Source organism: Castor canadensis, chromosome 10 (genome assembly GCF_047511655.1).
Source record: "Castor canadensis chromosome 10, mCasCan1.hap1v2, whole genome shotgun sequence".
Lineage (NCBI taxonomy): Eukaryota > Metazoa > Chordata > Mammalia > Rodentia > Castoridae > Castor > Castor canadensis.
Window position 1 is genome coordinate 3,317,918 of NC_133395.1, and position 22,763 is coordinate 3,340,680.

Genomic DNA, 22,763 nt, shown 5'->3' on the forward strand with positions numbered 1-22,763 from the left:
CTTGTCACAGTGTTTGGTAGGAAACACTTTTCATATTTGGGTGACTGCGGTTGCAGGTCAAATTTAAGGAAATAATGCAGTTGTTTTGTAAGCAGAACTGACATAAACAGAAATGTAGGCATTTGATCTCACTGGGTTTTCCCTTGTAGAATAATAACATCTGTCTCATTTATACCATGTAGCATGTGGTTTCAAAGCACACATACAATTCATGAAGTGGAAGACAGCAAAGAACCTCCAAAAGACTGAAGAGAGGTGACAAATTAAGATGTCACATGTGGGCATCCATTAGGTTGTATCAAAAGCTTGGCCCTCTGTTGAATTTTATTTGTGCTAAAATGGTGACTCATGGTTAGACAAACCCTTCATATATTTGTAACTAAATACACAAAATTTAATGTGGGGTCAAATATTTCCAGCTGTGTGCACTTCATGACCTGTACTTTGCCCATCATTTCAGCTATGTGCTTGTTAGTGTGTCCAAAGGGTAACAGATTCTGGAAAACAAGTCAGACTTGCCTCTAGTTACTGCGAATCAGCAGGACACAAGTTCAAGGTTCTGGCTGTTCCGGAGCCTCCCTTCTACATTTGTAAAAGCAGTGGAGATGGATCCGTCTTCCAGGGAGGGAAGGGCTATTGGGGGTTTCAGATGCCTTTCTTTCTTTTTTTTTAATGCTACTGGAGTTTGAACTCAGGGCCTCACACTTGTTAGGCAGGTGCTCTATCACTTGAGTCACTCTGTCAGTTCTTTTCTGTGTTATTTTCCAGATAGCATCTCCAGAACTATTTGCTCTGGGCAGGCTTTGAACTTCGATCCTCCTGATCTCTGCCTTCTGAGTATCTAGGATTACAGGCATGAGCTACTGGCGCCAGGCTACAAATGCCTTTCTTGCCTGGACTGAAGCAAGGTCGGGCCTGAGGGTATCCATGCTGAGAGGTGGGCGCCTTGCTGTGTGGATGAAAACAGCTCTTGTCCTTGTAATGAAGGGTGCTATTGGGAATTCGCAGGCTGGTTTGCTGTGTCCTCGGGGGAGGTATCCCAGACTCCACTGGACTCTGGAGTCTGTGGACCTGTGTGTAATGTCACACACTTGCTGTCCTTCAGGTTGTGGAAATGGTACCCTGTGCATTTCCTGGATTCCTCTTCTCCATGAATCAACACAGGTGAGTGGAAGAGCACAGCACTGAAACTTATCAGCTTGTGACTTAGTCTACCCTTTTACTCTGCACGAAGCCCCAGTTTCCTCTTGTATATAAGGTGCTCAGGATAACCACCTTTAAGGTGCAAGTGTGTTATTGATAATGCGGCTTGAGTGGCTGTTCTATAAATTGTGGGAACAACTGACTTCCCTAATAAATAGCAGAGGAGTAAGTGAGGAAGCATATTGTATTTTCTAGATCTTTCCTGGTTTGCTTTGATATTTCCCCCAGGCACAAATTATTCCAATGAGCTTTGCTCTTTGCTACTGAGTGTAGCATTGGAAAGCTATCGAATAAGTTCGTATTGCTTATAAAACTCTCTAATCAAGAGGCTATGGATTAACTCTGGTGTCAGGTGACCTTTGGCTCTCCAAATCGATATGCAGAGCCTGAGGGAGACCAGCTTTTCCTCAAGGTCTTTTGGCCAAGGTTAATCGTGAAAGCAAGAAGCTATTCAGTGGGAGGGTAAAGAAAAACTTTTCAATAAATTCATTTTAATCTTCTTTTATTTTTTAAAAAGAAAACTAGAAATGATTCCAAGGAAACACAAGGTAACTAGAGATTCTAGTGCATAGCAGTACAGGCTATCAGATCGTTGATCAGGACCCAAACCTTCATCTGCTAAAGTTCTCATCGTTTTTCAGTGCCGAGGACAGGAATGATTGCTCTGATCTAACGACGTCTACATTTCATGGGGGACTCAGCTTGTGAATCTTGTTGTGAGGCTCCTGCTGCTAGCACTGGGGCAGTTTTAGTCTGCGGAGGTGTGTGTTACAGGGCAGAGACGCATCCGAGCTTGCGAGTCCAGCACCACTTGTGGTTGATGGAGGGGCCTCACGACAGCCAGCGGCGGAGAGCATGGCCAAATGCCTGGGAAGAGGAGACAGGCCTTGCGTCTCCGCCTGTCCACAGGGCGCCCATCTACACCTCAGCATGCTTAGGGGTCAAGGTTCAGTGTCTAGCTGGTTCTCACGGCTCGCCATGGATAAGTTCCCTAACGCTGCCTTGAACACTGAAATCGTGGACACTAAGCTATGACTAGGGGGAAGGCAGAGAAGTGGGTACCTTCCTGTCTGTCTCTGGCATATTTCACTGACAGATCCATCGATTTGTTTATTGACATCTTATTTGATATACGTTGCTTACTGTACACACTGAACTCACAGCCTGCTGTGCTGTAATGCAGCTTCTCCAACACACACGCTTTTCCATAAAGCATCTCACTGCCTTCTTGCCTTTAGGAAAATAAGGTAGCACTTTAGCACTGTGCTTGGGGCCATTCTAAACTGTGAAGTCACCAACAAAAAGCACACAATGCAAAAAGTGTGGTACTGAATAAGGTGCAGAGGTGCTGGTGTATAGCGTGGGACAGAAACAAGACACAGGGTGTTGCCTCATTTGATCCCAGCTGGGAGCGTGGGCATCCAAGTGACCCCGTCTCATTGCTGCACTCATGTCCTCAGATCATGGAGACACTGTGCTAAGTAAGTCTGAGCTCGAGGATTCCTCAGCTCCTTCTGGGCCAACACGACTTGGCACATGGATGAATTATCTGTCTCACTGAGGGTGCATTCAGGTCTCAGACCCTTCCCAAAGCTGGTGTCCCACTCAGTCCTTGTGGCCAGCTGATTCACAAAGGGCAAAACCAGTTAACTATGTCTCTTGACACTACTTCCGTTTCTTGTCCATTAATTTTCTATGTCTACCTTGCAGCCCTGAAAATTGTCTGAGCATGGGTAGGGTCTGAGGACTGCCTGACTCTGGAGTCAGGAACCCAAGCTGATTATGATCTTTAAAACTGTTTTGGCTTTGACTTTGTGATTTTGAAACCACTAGTAAATCTTATTGAGTAAGTAGATTTGCAAAGAAAGAATTCACGAATAATAAGGATCGGCTGGGAATGACTCCTTTGCTCTTCTGTCCTCTCCCTCTGTATTTTACCACCACTTGTGTGGGGAAGAATCTGATTTGCTCTGTGTGGATCAGGATCCAGGCAGCTGTGGCTGGCAGCATGCAGGGATGGGCTGGGGTAAGCCCAGGTGAAGGCCAGAGCTCTACAGCAGCAAGGAGTCAAAGGCAGGGCCCTTCCTTTCTTTTGCATTGCTTGGAAAGACGCACTTAGTACCCCAAATACTGAGTAGATGTCAGAGGCCAAAAGCAAAGGACCACATTTTTGTAACTGACTGTAGCTTGTCACTTTCAGTTCTGTGTAAGTCGTCATGGGAACCAAGAGAAAGGTAGCTCGCAAGCTGTGCTGTTGCAAATAATGCGTGTGACCTCTTTGGGCCGCAAGCCTCATGTCTGCAAGAAAATAGTGTGAGGATGCATGTTGTTACCCCTTGGGGTGTCAGCAATGTTCAAACCAGAGCTTTTTCCTGCCAGGGGTACATAAGACCCAGCGCAGGTATGGAGGACAAGACCAAAGCAATGTTGAGCCATTACCAGGGCACCTTTAAGTAATGGCACTGAAAATGGCTCCTGCCTGACTCCATTGAGAGTGTTTTCATGAAGCAGAGAAAGCTCAACTGTACTGTGCCTGACCTTTTCTTCTTTGAGTGGAGTGTGCTTGGTGTCCCTCGACTCCAGGCTCCTTCTGGACTCCAGGGTAGGGGATGATAAGTCTCCTCTCAGCCACAAAGAAGACGTCATCCCTCTTTCACTTGTGTCTTTCTTCCTTGCACCAACACAGAGGCTTGGAGTTTCCAGTATTTTCTTTCTGGGCTGTGAAGATAGGGATGCAATGACAGGTCTGGAGTATGTGACTTAAACGCAGAGGCAGAGACAAACACACACTGAAGGACATCAAACACACATCTGGTCTGAGTAGAGAGGCAAGGGGAGGTGCCCACTTGCTCATGTGAGCCCTGGCATGGTTAGTGGAGGAACTCACAGTATCCAGCACTGACCCTTAGCCCCACGAGGTCACAAATGACAGCAGCAGTGCACTGACCTGACCTGTGGTGGGGCAGGAGTCACATCCTGGCTGAGTCTGCTGTGATGCCTACCCATCCCTATTCAATCCCCATTGTGGTAGAATTAGGAGATTTTGGGAATCTTGGAGGGCTGGGAGGGACTCATTTGCCCTGTACTGTCCTTCCGTCCCTCTAGTCACATGATGACACAGTGTTCCAGGTGCCATCTGGCAAGACCCCTAGCTCTCATCAGACACTGAGCCTGCTGGTCCCTGATAGTTCCTCAGCTTGCAGAACCCTGGGAAATACACTGCTATTACTTACAAGTTACCCAATGTTGGATGTTCTGTTATAACAGAACAAACAGAGAAGAGGGACCCAAAGTCACCTCTGTAACTCAATTGGGGTCACACAGGGACTCAAGACCTTGACACTGATGCCTGTCCAAAGTCCCAAAGGTGGCATGAACGTTTGGTTTACCATCAGTGGCAGAGAAGCCCTCTGTTTCCTGAGAGACCTATGCTGCAAAAATGACTTCTAGTTGCCTATCCACTTGTTGAGCAATGGGCCTCTAAGTCACAATGAGGCAAGACATCCCATTTTCACAGGTAGCTACAGCCATCACAGGTCCCTTTTCTCAGGCCTGGAAAGTCCCCTCCTGAGTGCTGGGGACCAGGTCCCCTTCTCCCCTGCCTAGACAGCTGCCATCTGGCCCTCCTGGGAGACCAGTGTGGCAGCTGTGTTCACCAGGGCCTCCTGCACGCTTTGCAAGGTGGTTCAGCCTTTGATTGTTAAACTCCTCGTCCAGATGGATATGTACTTGGCAATGACAGCAGAAAGTTTTTTGTTTTGTTTTATTTTGCTGTCAAAAAGAAAAAGTAAAGTTCACATTTGGGCTCCAATAATCCCCCCTCCGGCACATCTAGCCTAGCGTGTTGGAGAGTGAGTATGTTTACACTACTGGGCACAGGAAGGTTATGTGATTGATGACACACTGGGTCCTAGTTCAGGAGACCCAGAGCAGGCAAGTCCCAGGGCCCTCAGGATGGAGGGGAAGTAGGGTGCCATGCCTGTTCCTGAGAGAGGTCACATGTCCAGGTTAACATTTTACAGAGCTGTTGAGAAGGCTGAGAAAGAGAGGGAAAGAGAGGGTGGCTCTCTCTGATGAGGTCAAGAAACTGTAGCAGGTGTGCTATCTGCAAAGCTGATGCGATCTTGGAGCACTGCTCACTTCTTCATACAACTCTGCCCACACACAGTACCGTGAGGCCCACGCCCCCTCCTCCACCTTCCCTCTCCCTCCCAGCTTCCCCAGAGCCTCAGGATCCAGGAGTGAAGACGTGAAGAGGGATGCAGCAGGGACCTGCCTCCTTGCTCACAGTCTGTTTCTGTTATGATCCCATCAATTATTTAGACTACCGCCCCCATCTACGACAAAGCATTGCCTTGGAGAGAAGAGGGTTTAATGCATAAGACGTGTTGCAGATCGAGGACCCCTGCAGCCATGCAGAGATGAGTCTGGGACAGCCATGGGATCAGGAGTATGGTGCTTGTCTTAACTGAGATGCCATCTTGGCTCTTCCCCTGCCTACAATGGAGGGTTGCCCAATGGCAAATAGCAGAGAGGTAGCACAATCACATAGCCCGAAAGGATGGCACCCAGAGAAGAGGATGATTTATAAGTCCTTCTGAGAGCAGAAAGCCATCTTCTCCTTTTCAGCTGACTCCCCCTGGTCATCCAGACTGGTGACGTTGCATCATTACAGCTTCCTTGCGTTCATCCCTCCTGCTTCTTGAATGGAGGGAAGAAAGATTAATTTGCATGGCGAAACTTCAAAAATTTGCTGAACCTCTGCATTCCTGACATTAATCTTTCCCCAAGTGCCCTATCATTAACTTGAAAAATCAACCGGGCAAAACCTTAGCGTGGGTTCATGCAAATGGAAATACATAAATAGTGTGCAGAGGGATGGAGGCGGGGAAGGGCTGTCGGGCGCCAGGAGGCCTGCAGGAAAATGATACGTGCAGCTTTTTCTTCTGAAGGGTCTGTCCATGGAGCCTGTCATTCACCCACAACCTTGTACCATGCAGCAGTGATCGTTTATTCTGGGCTGAGCCCCATAAAAGCACGAAAAATACTTTCATTTCAAGTTATCTTCAAATTATACAAAAAATAATAATAATCACTCCTGTTGCTTATTCTCTTCTGGCCATGGGTGGAACTCAGCAACCAGCTGCCTTTACCAGAATCCTCTCAATTTGAGAAGAAAATTAGCAAGAGATATTTATTTTGATATTTATAACTATTGTTCTGAGGCCAGACTCAACTAGTCTCACAGAAAATGAGATAGGTCATTGTAGTGATGTATTAAATTTAGACGTTTGAGTCTGTTTTTCCACACGTGGCTTTGTTCTTAGGTAAGTAGAAGTGTCTGTCTATGCCAAAAAATCATGGTGAGTAGCCAGATGGAAAAATAGGCTTCCTACTGGGGACAAGATGGCGCTTGAGCTGGAGGCTTCAGCCCAGAGGTGGTCCTGGGTGGCTGCTGCAGGTGTTGGTCTTTGCTCTGGCTACTTGGCTCTGTGATCTCTTCAATTCAGTCAAGCTGCTGACGGCAGCACTGGTGGCGGGTAAATGTAGGCGAGTGTGGGCTTGTGTCCCCCCTGACTGCTGGCAGAGGAGGTCTTTCTCTAGCTTTCCATTGCTCACCTGAATCCCTGTCTGCATCCTGTGGACGAGTCGCCTGAATTAGCTAGTCATACAACTAGGTTAAATGAACACAAACTATTAAATTCTTGAAAAGGGAAGCTTGGATCATTTTCTAGGTAAATATGTAAATCACATCAAGCTTTTAAAGTTTGTGATTCAAACAAAACTTAAGTGGAATTTAAAATTCACTCCAATTTAGGTGGAATTTAAAATTCACCAAAATTTAAGTGGAGTTTAAGTGAATTGAAAATTGACTCACTACTGAGATGGTGAATCTTTAAAAAAACTTTATTAGCATATAATATTTGCATGGGGGACACATTGTATTATTTACATATGTGCTTACATTATATTTTGATTAGATTTAGCCCTTCCATTGTTCTCCCTTTTCCTTCCTCCTCCCTTCTTACAACAATTTCAACAGGTTTAGTTTTTCTATTTTCATAAATGAATATGAAATACATCCATCATATTTACCTTCCCTCACCCTTTCCTTATGCCCACCTACCTCCCGCTGGTCCCTCCCCTTAGTTTTCTTTATTTTTAAGTGTCTGTTCATAGTCCAAGGGCATTTCACCTTGGCACTTGCAGCCTGCCTATGTTGTGCTTTAACCAAATTAGCCTGCTCCGGTTACTCTTTCTTTATCATTGTGTCCTCCTAATGTTCAACAGCGTATGGTGAGGTACTTTGTATTACATTCCTATTTAGATGGATTGTTTTAATATTTTTCATTCTCTAATATTTTCTTTCTCTCTTCCACCTCCTGTAGTCCCCTCAGACAGACTCACTCTTAAAATTTTGTTCTCTCTTGATCATCACCGTGATTGGACTGAGAAATGCCTAGGAGATTGGTGAAGCCTGCCTCTGGGTGTGTCTGTTAAGGACTAACTAAGGGGGAAGGATGTGCCCTTAGTGATGGTGGCACCGTCCCAGAGGAAGCCCACAGCACAGGTGTCTCTTTCTGTTCTCTGTCCCCCATAAGCCACTGTTGTGATCCCCACAGTGCCCCAACATGGCATTCTGCTCTCAACAGGCCCACGACCAGCAGAGGCAGGAACTATGCACTGAAACTGTTAGCCAAAATAAATCCTTCTTCCCTTTAAGTTGTTTTTCTCAGGAATTTGTCATAGCTACAGAAAAAGAGACCAACGTAACCAATGATTGTATTTGTTCCTTTTTATGAAATCTATGTGATTGCTGGGGGCCAGTGGCTCAAGCCTATAATCCCAGCTACTTGGGAGGCTGAGATTGGGAGGATCAAGGTTCAAGGTCAGCCTGGGCAAATGGTTCTTGAGACCCCTCCATCTCCAAAACAACCAGAGAAAAATGGACTTGAGCAAGTGGCTCAAGTGGTGAAGTGCCTGCTTTGCAAAGCGTGAAGCCCTAAGTTCAAGCCCCAGCCAGCTCCATCCCCTAAATCAAGTTAAAACTTAGAAAAGACTTGGGTTTAAGTAAAAAGGCATGCAGCATTTTTCCATATGTTAATTCAATTAATATTTATTGAGAGCAAGGCAAATAGTCAAAAAGTGTCTAAACAGCCCAAGGTAAATACTTAGGTAATAATGAATGTAATCACAGATAAGCAGGGTACAGATGTGCAGAATCTCCCAGAGAAAACCTCCTTGTTTCCCTTTGCTGATGCTGATAATTAGGAAGGACAAAAGAGTGTGGAAGACTCATGATCAGGGGTTTGCTTGAACTTTGATTACTAATTAAATTGTTAATTTATTTTAATAAAGCTAAATGTTCAGTTTACATTTAAGTCATTTGAACTTATGAGCAAGAAAATATTTTTGAATTTTTAATGCTTTTGTGTATAATATTAGAAAGGCCCATTTTGCAACACTTTGGTGGAAATACCTTTGATCTATACAGCTCGTTTCCTAGCACACACTAAATGCTAGGCAGTGCACACGCACACACACCTATCCCAGTAAATAACCGTGCAAAGGTCATGTTGTCATCACCTACACAAAGTGACAGCAGTGACACTGATGCACAACAAACCTGTAAACACAGTTCTTTCTTTTGCAAGGCCTTGGGAGCTGACAACCATCACTGGTTACACATTGATCAAATGTGTACCTTACAGAAGGCATTGAAGATACAAAATGATTCAGACCTGACCCTTGCCCTCTGGTTTTATAAGAGAGAGATCAGAAACCAATGCTTGGAGGGGTGACAGAGGCTCTGTGCTCACCTCCGTGCTGGGGTGAGGCACACAATTCTACCTTGGCCCTTCAGAAAGTAGCTGACACGTTGACAGTGGGTTTACTTTATTCTAGAAGGTAGTGGCCTGGGTAAGTTGAGGCCATAAGTAAAGATTTCCCCAAATGCTAACGATGTTCTTGAGGATTTTTGTGATCTTTCACGGAACAGGGCCACAGTCTAGCCAGCACAGGAGGCACAGACAGCAGTGATGTTCTTAAGTTACCAGCAGAAGACAGAGATGTGGAGATGGAACCTCCTTCCACTTCCCCTCAATCTGCTCATAAAAAAATTCGTCATCAACAGTCCATGACATGACTCAGCATCCACAGCCATGAGAGTGTGCAAAACGGATGTGGTTAAGTGTTGTATAATCTGCAGATTTAAACAGATACCTTCAGTTCTTTAGCAAATGCTTTTGAGGGATAAGACATGCCAGTGCCAGCTTAGCGCGCCATCACACAGTACATTGGGAATAAGAATGTATGGATTGCGTGTTCCACAGCATGTGCACGCATTGGGTGTGCATGCCCAATGTGCGTGTGTGGTTTAACAGCCTCAAATAGCAATGTGTGGTTCATTCATCCCGACGTCATCCGCCTAGAGCGCTTCGGCTAATTTCAGACCCGGCCTGCATTACTGAACTCACACACATCCTGCAGTTTTTCCTTTCTACTAGCCCCATCACAAAGAAGCCTGAACTCTTCCTCAAAGCACACTGAAGGAATCTGTATTACAGAATTCTGATAGAATTTCAGATATTTTGGGGTCACGAGCAATCTGTCCTAGTTTTAAAAGTGTGCATACATTGAACGTGGCAGTCAAACCCAGAATTCCTGAGACTCATTGAGTTGGTTGCTCTTGATCTTCTTGGAGCACGCTGTGCATAGTAATCTTGACTTAGGAATGTGCCCAAGGGAAGCATTTGGCCATTAGCACTAAAAGAAAAATTTATTAGATGACTGGACACAGGCTTCACAAAGGATGTATAGTAGTCATAAGAAAATTCACAATTCCAATCAGAAAAAGAAGCAACTGTACAAGACGGATGCAAACCCTGTACTCGTAGTCTGCCTGCCATCTAGATCACATATCACTTGATCTCTCAAGATTGAACACTAAGCTTTTTGTCTGCACCAGGGATGTCCTTGAAGAGCCCCAAGTGATGCTCCTTCTGCACCAGGAAAAGTCAGAATGTCCACACCACGAGGAAAGTATTCAACACCTGCGAGAGGTGCTTTGCTTAGAACCTGGGGATGAGGAGTGTGCAGTGATTTCAGAAGCTCTCAGCCTGAAAAGAGACATAATTTTTTACCTTCCCCAGAGAAGTTTGGCATAGTGCATTTTCATTATGTCCTTAGCAATGGATTCTTCAAGATTAACACCCATTGTTCACATGCAAATACAAAAATCTTTCAGAAATGAGTGTTGTTGAGGATTTGGGGAAATTGGAGCCCTCGTTCATTGCTGGTGGTGATGCAAGGTGGTGCAGCTACTTTGGAAGAGAGTTTGACGATTCCTCAAAATGGTAAACAGAGATTTGCTGTATGACTCCGCGATTCCACAGCTAGATATGCGCCCGGAAGCACTGAAAATGCATGTCTACATAGAAACTGTGCATAAATGTTCTTCACAGCTTTATTCATAGTGGCCAAGTTGGGGATGACTCGAGAAGCCATCAACAGATGGACGGATCAACAAAATGTGGGGTATCTTTGCAATAGAACATCCACTGGATATTTTATAAAAAGGATGATCTGATATGTGCCACAGCAAGGATGAACCTTGAAAACATTTTGCTAAGTGAAAGAAGCAACGACAATAGACCTCATCTCATGTGATGCCATTTACACTGAAATGTTCCGAACACGAAAGTCCAGAGGCAGAAAGTAGGTTAGCCAGTTGCTAAGAGACTGGAGGGAGCAGTCAGGAGGTGAGGGTGACTGTCAATGTGTTTTATTTAGGGATGACAGATAGTGGTGATGGTTTCACAATTCTGTGAATAAAGTGAAATTGATTGGATTGTGTAGTTTGAAACAACGAATATTCTGATATTAAACTGTTGGGAAGTCTTCTTGAGCACTTTAAGATAGTTCAAGCCTTTGTCTTGATCACTTCCTGTGAATGATCAGGGATTTAAGTGGGTGTTTGGAGATGTTTTTAGCCTGAAAATAAAATAAGCCAAGCTTTTAAGATAAACAAAGATAATAAAGCTATCAGAAGTTGTTTTTCTCACATGTGTTGGAATTTCATGTTTTCAAATCTGAAGATAATCATTCATAGAATGAATCAGAATGATAAGAGATATGTGTTTGCAATGCGTTCGCAGATGGTTTTATTTAAGCACATTTTGCGTGATGATAAATGCAGAAGCTTACAGAGTTGTATGATGTGACTTTGGTTTGGATTTGAGACCAGATGAGTAAGTGTTCTAAGGACACATTTCCTATTTGCCTTTGTGTTTTCCAGGGTTAGTCTGTGTTTGTTGAAGAAAATACTAAAGGTACTCGTGTTTTTTAGCTGTCGTTTTTCAAGGGAGCCCTTTCAACCAAGAATAAATATCCTTTTCTCTCTGAGATAATACTGTTTTAAAAGACGATCCATTCTGGGGTGTAGTAGATGTCTGATAAATGTTTCATGAAAGAATACATGAAGTAATAAATAAATGAGTAATGAATATGGAGCATATGAAATGGAATCAGAGCTGAGATCCAACCCCACCTCTAAAGTGAGCTTCTTCCTCTGTTTGCAACACAAGCATGGGAATTTTAAAACATTTTAGCAAAGGACACGTCCAGAAATATTTGTGGCTGTATGGAATGTGTCCCAATGGGCTCTTTCGTTTCCTAATCATAGAATCAATAATTGTAAGGACCTGAAGCCATCAGACATGACAGCACAAAACCCAGCATGACAACAATGCTTCTTGAACAGTTGTTGCTTTGGAGTGAAACCTAGTGCTCAGGAACATCATATGATTGTAAAATACTTTTACAGGAATGGAGGAAACTGAGGCACATAGAATTTATCACCAATCTTTAATGGTTTCCTCTTGCAAGCCAGGGAAGCGACCATTCTGTAGGCTCGGATGGCGTGTGTGCAACTGCACAAAAACTCCTCCAGTAGACAGCACGCTAGAAACATATGTTGTTTGCTGAGGGTCTGGGGAACTAAGTGGAGGGTTGATTCTGAATATTGTCATACTTGTTAGTAATTTGAGATTTCTTCAACACTTTAGGCCACTTGCCACTGTTGGAAACATTTTCTTTTTTTTTTTAGCAAAAATCAGCAGATGTCCTTTTATCATATTGACTTGGTTTATAGTTGTGTGAATCTGCAGGTCATCACTGGACTTCCTTTGAAGTGACCAATGAATTCTCTTGATGAAGTCAGAGCTCAGATTCTGGAAGGGCAAAAATTCAGGTGAAGGCAATTCATGTTTTAAGGTTTGGAGAATTTTTGATTGGTTTGTTTATATGGAGTTGCAGCTCTGAGGCCAGGTGAGAAATGTGAACATCAGATTTCTCACGGGACTATTCTTAAGTTCAAGTGTGAAAATGTTGCAGTATTCGTGATCGCCATATTGTTCTATACTTAGAAAAATATTACCTGACCTGTTAACACTGTTGCTTCTAGAGATGAAAAGGGTGAGGCATCCTCTGTGACTGCTCATGACCAGGCAAAATAAAACAAGAAAACTACCACCTGCATTCTCAATTCTGTGTCCACCTGACCTTGTCCATGAACGCTCCTGCCCAGGTAAGCCCGGAATTAATTCTCCACCCTGTGACTTACTGCCTCGATTTCCTCTTCGTACCATTTTCATCCCTTCCAAATATTACTTGTCATTAATTCATGCAAACTACTACTAATTTTGTGACATGGCTTCCGAGCCCTACATATCTATAACCCTGTTCTGAACATTTAGAGTTTATTGCCTGTATCAGACATGCGGCTTGCACATTTACAACTTTGTTTTGAACTTGAGCTGGATATGTTATGAATTCCTGGAGGTCATTGGCCACCCCGATTGATGGTGGCAAGATATTTCCCAGATGGCTACCTCACAAAAAATGCTTGTTGACTGAATGAGTGGATGAAGAGAGATTAAAGTTGAGGCAGTTCCTCATTTAAGATGCATCTCACCAGTGAACGATTAAACAAGGCGTGTAACGCACGTTGTTCTTCCTTTGGACTTGCCTGTTGTTTGGAAGCTGAGGTCTGCTGGTCACTGAGTAATCAGAAGTATAGGTGTCCTCCCCTGAGCTGTGCTGGGAGGACTTTGATCATCACACTCAGACCCAAGAGGAGTGCAGGATTCAACCAGCTTGGTTTCATTTTGTAGTTTGAATACTATTCATACAACTTTCTTTGGTCACAAAATAGACACCCATTTCTAAAATAATTCTTGAAACTTCACTTCAAAATCCTTACCTATAACCCAGGATAAATGTGTTTACCTTGGGTTGAGAATGGAGTTTCTATTGTGATTGAGACCACAGCCTTGGTCCATCTCTCTTACGCAGTGTAGTAAGATTCAGCGAGTGTGGCACATCCACCTGCCACATCCACCAGTGGGTTGTTTTCAAAGGTTCCAACACAGGATCCCGGTGCCAGGGGTCGAAGGCAGTCCAAACAAATGCTTCACAATCGTAGGTACAAAGGACTCGGTCCTTGGTGAATAATTAGCCATAAGCTATCATAAACAAAGTGTTCCATACATTTGATCAACACACTTGTGGCAGGGCACAGGAAATATGGAAGAAATTCGTATCTTTCAAAACCAGCTGTCAGTTGTCATACAGCTGAATGATGCTTGAGGGCTTTTTGCTTCTGAGGGGTTTTCATTTACTACTCTGAGTGAGGTAAGATGACCTGAGAAATGTCTGCCTGGCAATGTATGCACTGTAATTAAAATGTACACTTAGTGTTCTGACGTGTTTCTTCATTCTGTTCTCTGTTCAGTAGACTATTTTATGCACAGTGATCCCCAAAGATGCTGCATTGGGACATCCTTTTTCCTTCTGCCCTATAAACATTACTAAAAATTAGACAGCATTTTTTACAGATTTGCTGGAATGTAGACAACCACATATTGACCATTACCTTTTCCAGGTCTAGATTTTGCTGAAGCAAAACCACTTCTGAAGCTTAATTTTAGGAACTGTAATGAGGAGTGCTTTGCAACTGACATAAAAGAAAGATTTACTTCTTCAGTGTAGGAGTCACTACAGGGTACGCAGTTATCAGCATCTTGTACAAATGGGGAGAGGTAAACCTCTGGCGCATGCAAAGTCTTGATAGAAAAGGAAACCCGTGCACCAGACACAAGTAGGGCAGACCTCAGCAACTTAGGCAAATGATCATGAAAATGAAGGAGAAATGGGCCCAGTTGTCCATGTCCACAGAAGTGCTGAAACCAGGGATCGGTGCCTGATCACAGGGAGGAAGAGCTAAGGAACCTTTCCTGCTCCTTCCCCAGGGCTCCTCCTCTTCCCCCCGCACCATGGCCCAGGTACTCAATTTTTACTGACAACTCCTGCACACAACACCAAAAACAACACAGCACACTGACTCTACAACTGTGTCACGAAGGGTAATAGATATGGGTGAAGAATGGAAAGGAAGGGGACTGAAAAGACAAACTATGAAATGTCAACTGCATGCCCTTCCCCCTCCCCCTCCCTTCCTCCCCCTCTCCTCCAGAACTCATTTTTTTCTTCTCTCTCTTTCTGGAACACAGGTCTGAAGGACCTACAAATGGTGTCACCCACAGGAGGCACATTAGCTTCATATTATGTCTGGCTAGGTCCACAGGAAGGAACCTTGGCGTGGGCACAACCAGTTGTCCTGGGAGCCCCCTCTGCTGCTCTGCTTTATGGTGAGCCCCAGCTCTGTGCACCCTGCTCTTTAGCCTTCAGTTCTTTCTGCTCAGCCTTGGCAGAGCACAGAGGAGGCCCTGCCTGTGGGTTTTGAAAGGACAGTGTAGGTCCTGGTCCTGGTGATTCCGATACCATTCTCTGCTCAGATTCTCCGCACGACATTCCTCTGAGAGGTGCTCAGCCCAGGGACTCCCTGTTGGAGTGAGGTTCAGTGAACTAGAGTGCTCCCTTCTCTACTTTGTGAGGACACCTATCCTTGAGAGGCGGAGGGCAATGCTGTGTTGTGGATCTTCCAAGGGACATTTCTATGTATCTTTAAAGGTGCTAGATGTTGACTAAAGAGAAAAAACAGGTTTTCTCCCTAAATTTTCCTTCAAAATTAATGCCTTTCTTTTTCTCTTAAACACAGAATTATCATCACCACCATTTTTCATGTGTATCAGCTTTGATTGAAAACTTCTGTTTTCTGGAGGAAAATTTGACAAACACCCATGCAGGGTGGCCTGCATAAGCAAATCATGGTGCATTCACACAGCCAGAGGCTACGCAGCCCAGGTCTGCAAACTCCATTCTGCACACTGAGAAAGGCTTTTTACATTTTTATTCTAACGTTTTTGAAAATAGTTTATAAGAAGAATATGATTTTATGTCGTGTGAAATTTATGTAAAATTCAGTTTTGGTATCCACAAAGTGAAGAGTTTTTAGACCACAGCGATGATACCATGGTTGTTTTAGGAGATTTGATGGTAGCTCTGAGCAGCCGGGGCTCGCCCGTGGCTCCGAACGTGAAAACCTCCATGGTCCTTTCAGAAGGCCATTGTGGACCCCTGCTATGCAGCAATGATAACAGAAGGAAGAGACTTTCCCAAATATAGCTAGATGAGTAAAACCACTCTCTTGGGAGTCCACGCTGCATAGTCCAGGGTCAGTCGGTGGAGTGATGAGCCAGGTGGGCTCTGACTGAGAGCTGATCAGTCTCTGCTCCATCTTACTCCTGACCCACAGGAAACCGCTGACCTGAATGCTTTTCTGAATTGATGTTGGACTGTACACTTAAGAGCTTACTTTTAAAAAGAGGCAAGGAGGAACAAAAAAGAATCATTAAACCGTGAAATAAAATAGAGAAGTGTGTGCAGAGGGACAGTCAAGACCTGGAAGACATGAGCGCCTGGCTGTGTGGGAGCCCAGAAGGCAAGTGGGAGAAGGTGCTGAGTGAGGGGCTGGGAGGGGGGCTCTGAGACTCTTGACACTTCTGAAGATGCTATTTGAAGGCACCAGTAGCTCAGTCTTAGCCTTCACCCTCTGGGTCAGATAGTACAATATTTGCCTTACAGAAAAGGGAACTGAGGCTGAGGAATATTCAGCATTGTGTCTAGGGGTCACAACTTGTATGTGGGGGTGTCTTTTAATCTATGAGGAAAGCATGGCTTGTTATTCATTCTTGCAAAAGAGGAGCTGGTGGGGAAGAAATACCAAGATTCCTCCATTAGCTCTGGGCTGGCTCAAATCCTAGACCAGCTGTGGTACTTCTTGGAGTGGGGTCATTGGGTGGGCATTGGAGGACAGACCTCTGGGGGAAAGGGTAGAGAGACCCCCTTTTGCTTCTGAGGGCTTACGTCAAGGTTTTGGCTTTTTTGTGCTCATGGTGTCTTATTTCCTTTACTCAGGAACTGACCTTTTGGCCTTCTTGAAGTGGGAAAGCCTTATCCACGTGACAACTATGTCCAGTTGTCCCTAAAGTAAAACAAACTGCTGAAAATCGCTGGCTTGCACATATTTTGAAATTGTTCTTGACTATCAAGTCAAAGTGGCGAATCTCTTTCTCTCTGGAGATGTCCTCGCCAGCTCCCTTTCATAGTCACATTTAGGTGTGTGTGCCTGTGTCATGTCAGCAAGTGAAAGAGCAGGAGAGACACTGCCCAGAATGAAACGCAGGCACCAATTTAGCTGGTAGGACAATTTGAAAGTCTCCTTAAGTATAAACCCCGGCACCATCACCGTCAAGGGTGTGAACTCAGTTTGTGGTGGGCACACAGAATACTGGTACTTACGTCTTGTCCTTTGTACGTGGGCATCCACTCCGGTGTGGAGTCTGGAATGACGTTTGATATGAGTCCCTGGTGCACACTGTACACAATGAGTCACCCCAAAGGGACAGTTAGGGAAACATTCGATGGTCAGGCAATTCCATAAACAATGGAGAAGCTGATAACGTCCACCAGCCAAAGTTCCCAGACGCCTCCTCGGACTCTGGCTTGTAGTCCTTGTCTTACTTAAGCAAGACCTAAAGCAACAACAACACGACCTCTCAGGTTTCAAGGCCCATCGCTTCTGTTTATTCTCCTCGGTCATTGGACACAGTGGATTGTCACCTCTCGCTGAGACTCAGAAATGGCACTGTGATTATGCAGCTCACTTCTGTCCCTTAGCTCGGCACGACTGAGAAACAAACCCCAGTCTGCATTGGATGGCGGCACTGCCTCCCTCGTTTTCTTCTCTAAGAAGTGCAGGTGGAAGGAACAGCACCAGGCTCCTTCAAAGTGCTGTCTTCACCTAGGTTCCATCATTGTCACCGTGGGATGGAAGACACTAAACCCAAATGTTCATAACCCTGTGTTCATAGATGGTCACGCTCCATTCTCCCAGATAGACCTAAGGAGCAGCTGGGAGACGGCATCAAGTTGACTGGCACCAGCTCACCTCTAGAGGATGGGGAATGGTGTCTATGCTATTGTCATTCTGCTACCTTCGTCACTGGCCAGTTGGGAAGCAGTAGTAAAGGTGTGTATGTGTTGTTATTGAAGGGAATCCAGGATTGGAAAGAACCAGAAGGACCTCTTCTATGAGCCCAAGTAGGTCATTACAGCAATGCAAACTGTGGTGACTTGTGAATGGCAAATTAATGTTTCCAGACCTGATTACCCAGGAAATGACCTCTGAGGAGCTGGAACCATCCAAAATCAATAACCTAGTGCCAGAAACACCACGCATTTTTATTTATATTTCATGTATCGGTGATGAAAGTACTACTCTGGTTCAATGAGTCTGTAGGTTTCACATTCAGGCTGATGTATACCAGCAAATTCTGGCATGGAAAAATGGCACCCTGGACACTGATAAATGCATGGGTACAGGTGTGGTTGTACCTGTCAGGTGAGACACCTGGCAGCCCTAATGTAGTGCAGGTGCGTAATGAGTGTCCTTTGGGCACGGTCACAGATATTATTTGGTGATCTTGAGTTCCTACTGTGACACCGACTCTCATATTATTGGCAGCAAAATGTCTCTTTTTTTTTTCCAGTTGATTTGGCTATAGAGTGAGGTGCAGCATTTTAATGAGTGATATGCCTGTTAGGAGATTAAATTAAGAGCACTGAAATCCAGATCAGCTGTTAGATAGAGGCATTGGGACATTTGCAAAAGGGGAGAAGCCACAGCACAGAGCTCCAGTGACTTGTCCTGGTCATCGCTTGTCCTCCTGCAGGAACAAACATGGCCTTTGTTCTAGTCACAAGCACCTTCCCATCTCTGGCTTTGTTGCCTCTGCAGTTGTTCTGTTCTTTATTGTCCTCTTCATGTTCATGTGTGCTTTAATCCATCCATAAAGAAGAACATACTTGTGTAAATGAAGAACGGTTTGTCCATACTGCAGAAGGTTGTATGGATTAAGAGGATCTGGAAAGTCCTTCATGTTTGTTAGGATCCTTGCCAGGGTGCCTAATCTGGGATTACAGAAAAGATATCAGGGTTTGGGATGTGGCTTGGTACTTCTGGGGGGAGAACTTGCTTAGTTTGCACAAGGCCTGGGTTCCACCTCCAGCACTGAAACCAAAGAAGAAAAGAAAAAGAAAGAAAGGAAAGACTGGGTGATCTGCAGGAAAGGCAGCATGCCCCACCCTACAGAGGCCATGAACTGGGAACGGCCTGTTTCAAAACTGCTCTGGGGGTTGGGTGTAGTGGCTCCAGCCTGTAATCCCAGCCACATGGGAGGTGCAGATTGGGATTCAAAGCAAAAGCATGAAAAATAACTGGAAGCAGAAAAAAGACTGCAGGCATGGGCCAAGTGCCTGCCTAGCTAGTGGAAGTTCTGAGTTCAAACCCCAGCACAAACAAGCATACAAACAAAAAATCTTCTCTGGAACAAGGAAGAGGAAGGGTCTCATTAGGCCGATACTCTAGACACACAGGCGAAATGGCCTGTGTGCGTGACTTTGTTTACTAAGGAGAATGGAAGCAAGGAGTCCAGAACAGATGACCTTTTCCAGCGTTTCCTCATGCCCCCCTCCCCCTGCTAATGGCTGCTTCCTGTGTTCTCCTGGCACTTCTGTTCCTGTGGCAGGGGGACAGGGAGTTGGGGTGTTGAAGGTGTGGTGTCAGGGAAGGGAAGGTGGCACCCCATCCTTGGGTTCCCAGCACTCAGTGCACCAGGTACTCCCGAATGGGCGAGGGCCATCTCAGTGAGCACCGAGATCACGGTGCTCCAGCCTCGTCTTCCCACGCCACAGGTGAGGAAGCAGAAGCAGGCACAGGTTAAACAGGCATGCGCACCTGTGTCCTGTAATCGGGCTCTCCAGAAAAGCAGAGCCAACACAAACACATCACACTCGAACCACACACATCACACACACCACACTCACACTCACTCCATACACACACCACACTCTCTCCTACTCACCCCACACTCACACAAGTCCACGCACATTGCACGCACCACACTCCCACATGCACATCACACAGCTCCCCCACATGCTCACACACAGGCAGAGGCAGAGATTTAGGATGAGGCACTGGCTCAGGTGACATGGCACCAAGCTCAACAAGTTGTGCAGAGGGCTGGCTGGAGACCCAGAGCCCCGTGCAGCTCCCGTCCGCATCCGAGAGCCTGAGAACCAGAGGAGCAAAAAAGGCAAGTTCAGGGTGGAAGCCACAGCCTCGGGACCAAGGCAGAGTTCAAGTTCGGTTCTCATCTGAAGTTTAGAAACCACCAATGTGGTCCAGCCGGGGCTGTTCCATCTGACTCAGCTTTCTCCTTCTATTTAGGACTTCAGTAGGGTGAGGAAGGCCACCACCCTGCAGAGGTGCTCAGTCTGCTGATGAAACGTGGGTCTCCTCCAGCAACACCAGCGAGGACACAGCCAGGGTAACACTGGCCCCATGGCTGGGCACTCAGGGCCCAGTGGCGTTGACTCATTATCCTGTCACATTGCCTAATCCATACCATAGCTACTGTGCAGATGTTTGCATAGCTGAGAAGAGAGCTGCATCTTCCCCTCATACCTCCTTTGGGGCACGTTATCAGGAAATGGGTGACAGCCATGTGGCTGTGTAGAGTGAACTGTGGGTGGTAAGTGAGGTTGAATGAGATGTGTGATGGAGCAGCACACGTAGGCCTTTTCAGTGCTATGCACACTAAATAGTTCCAAGTATGTCAAATATAGTTTGCCTTTCCAAATAAACTGACACACACAGGTCTCTCTGTAACACGAATGTGTGAGTTTCTCTCTGGAACACAGTTAGGCACATCCTAAAATCTCAGTGAGCCAAGGGTTGGAATATTCTTTATATCATTTTCTCTGTCTCGGAGTACATACCAGAAGGACGAAGACTCACATCTGCAAAAGTGTCACAGATACACCTCCTACACCCCATGGAAGAGGGCTTGGAGTTGGATGGATACAGACATCTGCTCTCTACTGCTGATGGCCAGTGATCTTTGTCCAAGAGGAAGTTTGTGTGGACAAATACACACATGCAAATGCACACGCAGAGACACACACATGTACACCAGACATGTGTGTGGACACACGGTTACACAGACCCACATGAACACACACATACACCACCACCCACATATGGACACACGGACACACATATGCATGGACACACAGCAACTGAAAAATGAAAAGAGACGGCAAAGACTCAAGCTGCAAATCCATGTGCCCCTGGGATCCCTTCCACCTTTCTTCGGCAATTTTCATGTCAGTGGAAAAATAGAAAATGAGAATAAGAGCTTGTTTCTCGAACCCGAGGGAAGATTCTATCTTTACCCCAAATGCCAGTGTATTCTGTGAGAGCTGTCAATTTAGGTAGGCTTTTTAAGTGAGACTCTCAGCTCTCCTTTCTTGGAGATGGAGGCTGTCTTCCTGTCACTGACATAACAGAGTCCCTACCTCTTGCCTGCATTTTGAATACAGTTTCTTTATTTTAAAGGCAGAGCTGTTACCCAAACCGGAAACCATCTCTTCTAGATGAACAGCTACATCATTTCCTCCCTCGTCATGGTGCTGATGAGAACGTCCCCAGGGGGTCACTCAAACTGAAATGAATTCTTCTGTACAGACATGATCTGGCTGGATGCTCTTTTTCATTAGTTCACTAGTTTCTACATTTTTACTTTCCTAGGCCTTCATTAGCCAACAATCAGATTTGAAACAGTGAGGTCCCACATATCCTCAGCTGCTTAAGCGGGAGACACAAGGCCCTCACCATTGTCTGTCAAGATGTCCTCTAATTATGTGTCATTAAGTTTGGCTTTTGTCTTCTGGTTTGCTCTTTCTGTGTGACCATCACTGCTTGCTTCTGAGGCATCCATCTCATCTGGGAAGCTCCATGCATAGCCCTTGATCGTTTTCTTCAACAGTAGCTATCATGGCCTCTTCATGATTTCAAATAAATACTGTCAGTTACACTAAATACTGTCAGTTACACTGAAATAAGTAAGTAAAGTTTATTTACTTACTTATTTGTAGTGCTTGGGATTGAACCAAGGACCTTGCTCATGCTAGGCAAGTGCAGTACCACTGACTGACATCAGCTCCCATAGAATGGAATTCGAAACAGAATTCTCAGTTTAGCAGACATAAACCCAGTGTAGAAATACATATTTTCATATAATACTCAACCATGAAATCATCATTCTGTAATTGATTGTTATGATTCATTGTCACAACTTTCATCTATATCAGGCAACTGTTCTGATGACATCCTCGCACAGGTATTGCTTTATAATTATCATACCAGTTGTGCTCTGACAAGAGTTTGCCAAAGGATGCACCATTCCTATATGGGGTTCAAGTGTATGGAACTAGGATCCTTTGCAGAAAGATATTTCTGGACTCTACATGTTCTTCATCAATGCCTCAGCCGTGGCACAATTTCTTCACTAGTTCTATGTATTAATCACAGGTCTGAATCCAGAGAGACAGAATCAATAGGATGGATGGAATGATGGATGGATAGGAGGAATGATGGATGGATAGGAGGATAAATGGATGGATGAAGCATAGATGGGTGCAAAGATAGATGGGTAAATGGAAGGATAGATGGATAGATGGGTGGATGGAAGGATAGATGGATAAATGGATGGGTGGATAAAGGATAGATGGGTGGAAGGATAGAAGGATAGATGGATGGGTGGAAGGATAGATGGATGGATGGATGGATCGACATTAGAGGGGATTTGTAGGGAGATTGGTTCACATGATTGTGGAGGCTTAGAAGTCCCACAACAAGTCATTCATGAGAGGCAGATCATGGGGAGCCAGTAGAATGGGTCAGTCCCATCTTGAAGACGTGAGAATGAGAGAAGCTGATGGTGTCGTTCTCACTCCAAGGCTGTAGGCCTGAGAACCAAGGCCCTCTGATGAAGAGAAGAAGAGCATCTCAACTCTTCCTTTTTGTCCTGTCTGGACCCCAGCTGCTTCCATGGAGCCTGTTTATAGGGAAGGTAGACCTTCCTAGTTCGTCCACCACTTTCCAAGCCAGTCTCATCTGGAAACACCCTCACAGGCATGGCCAGAAGTAATATTTTGCCAGTTCTCTGGGTGTTCCTTAACCCAGTTAAGTTAAC

At 45.1% G+C, this 22,763-nt stretch overlaps 1 long non-coding RNA gene across 3 annotated transcripts; it reads left to right on the forward strand.

Annotated features, from left to right (window-relative positions):
• Nucleotides 1–554: 554 nt before the first annotated feature.
• LOC141411420 (uncharacterized) lies at nt 555–21,774 on the forward strand. 3 transcript variants are annotated; one of them, XR_012436137.1, is made up of 5 exons: nt 555–1,164; nt 12,668–12,790; nt 14,775–14,912; nt 15,323–17,695; nt 19,955–21,774. It is a non-coding gene; the product is annotated as an uncharacterized lncRNA (long non-coding RNA). The 3 variants fall into 3 exon arrangements; XR_012436136.1 differs by having other exon boundaries at nt 555–937; nt 1,106–1,164; nt 15,323–21,774; XR_012436135.1 differs by having other exon boundaries at nt 15,323–21,774.
• The last annotated feature ends 989 nt before the right edge of the window (nt 21,775–22,763 follow it).